We start from the raw sequence: 2331 nt of genomic DNA on the forward strand, positions 1-2331 counted from the left end.
GTAGGTAGGTAGTAGTTGTTACGTACGAAGTAGTAGTTACGTTCGTCGTATATTAGTATTACTATTAGTTAGTGGTACGTACGTACGTACTACGTGTAAGAACACAACACACACACACACACACACACACACACACACACACACACACACACACACACACACACACATACACATATATATATGTATATTTGTATACATACATATATATATATATATACATATATATATATGCGTGTTTTTTCCTACTCGGATATAGAAAGACGGTCATGTGTCAAATTACCAGTCATAAACCAGTAGGTATAGTCCAATATCCATACCATATCCCTCAAGTCTGTTTTACCATCGAAAATACTCTACTTTATATGCTATACTCTATTATAAACTCATCGTGGTTCAAACTCTGCTGCCTGATCGATTGCCTTCTCCATTAGTCACAAAAGTGATTGTTTTGTCACGACTTTTACAATACACAAATCCTTCCCTAAATCTCGCGTCCTCCCCTCAACCGGCAATTTTAAATTCTTACAAACTTTTTTTATTTTTAAATTTAATTATTAAATTAACCCGTTGTCGAGACCAACTGTTATTAAATTTAAAATCAAAATTTAAAATATACCAGGTGTCGAGACCAACTGTTTCAGGCGGCTGATTGCGGATGAACCTAGGGTGTTCGACACCGCCACAGTGCTGACCACTGACAAAGAAGTTGTGAAGAAGCGCACAGAGTTCACCGATGCGGAGCTCGAGGCCTTCTACACGGTGGTGGAGAATGTGCCGTTTGTGCATATTGACGCCGTTCCTGTATCAGTGGGAGAGGAGAAGGTGAGTGTATATGGGGTTGGATTTGGATGTGGATGTGGATGTGTGTTTTCGATATGCTTGTTTCTGCATAGTCTTGTGTGTACAAATGCTTGTTTCGTCATAGACTTTTATATCCACACGCTTGTTTCTTCATAGTCTTGTTTATCCATATTCTTATTTTGCATATGCTTGTATATCCATATGCTTGTTTGTTCCTAGACTTGTATATCCTTATGCTTATTTCTTCATAAACATGTATACCCATATGCTTATTTCCGCATGTACTTGTATACCCATATGCTTATTTCCGCATGTACTTGTATACCCATATGCTTATTTCTTTATAAATATGTATACCCATATGCTTATTTCAGCATGTACTTGTATACAATTATGCATATTAAGTCGCCTGCGTATTTCGTCATATGTGCGCTTATCACGCTACCTGCCTATTCTCGCACCAGATTTACGAAGGGGCCCTGTGCACAGTCAAGGTCTCGCTGACGCGCGGCAACTTCTTCCAGACCAAGGAGCGCGATGAGAACAAAACCACGCCCACAGAACTATTGGAGGCCAAAGAGAAGGACACAAGTATGTCGGGTTGATTGCATACAGCCAAGGTCTTGTCTTCGTCTGGGAGCCACATACTAGCTATGTACATAGGCCTGCAAGTAGGGTATATGCATGTGGCTATCAAACGTACGTCATACGGCCACGTGATGGGGCTAAGTAGTGTGCATTGGGGCACGGTGGAATTAAGCCGAGGCCGCGGAATGTCAGGGGTCAAGCGGAAAAGTAGTATAGTTCGTTGCAAGTTTTCCGTATGCATGATAGATGTTTTGGTGACGAGTTGTATTGAGGCGAACACGGCTCATACGCGGGTGTACTAGGATAGGTACATGTAGGGGAACGGTTCTTGTTTGTCCAGCTTATAGAATAGGATGGTTACAGAAAACGTACTGCATCTTCGAGTTTCATTTTGGTCACTTTCATGAGTCTATTCCTTACAACTCTGTATGCAAGGTATGCAGAAGTGTGTACGTCGATCGCACGCGTGAATCGAAACTCTGTACTTTTATGTATATGTATGCGTACACATATGCAAAGTTACTGATACGGCTTGGACTTACTTATGAATCGTTGCTACTAGATCTGAGGCGTCGAAAGGGAGGTGACTCCGACGACAGCGGCTGGGACAGTGATGATGACGGCGTAGAAGTGGGAGAAAAGAAAGACAAAATCTTCAAGGATGCGGCAACCGGGCCGATTGTATACGCGCCATACTATCCTAAGGTACAACCCGTGTGAGTGTTTATATTGAGTGATGGGATATCGGTGTTAGTGTCTATATTGAGTTATAGGATATCGGTGTTAGTGTTTATATTGAGTGATAAGATATCGATACCAGAACATTTGCCCTTGATTGATCGTTACACACACACACACACACACACACACACACACACACACACACACACACACACACACACACACACACACACACACACACACACACACACACACACACAC

This window comes from Sphaeroforma arctica (assembly GCF_001186125.1).
Source record: "Sphaeroforma arctica JP610 unplaced genomic scaffold supercont1.151, whole genome shotgun sequence".
In the NCBI taxonomy this organism is placed as follows: Eukaryota; class Ichthyosporea; order Ichthyophonida; genus Sphaeroforma; species Sphaeroforma arctica.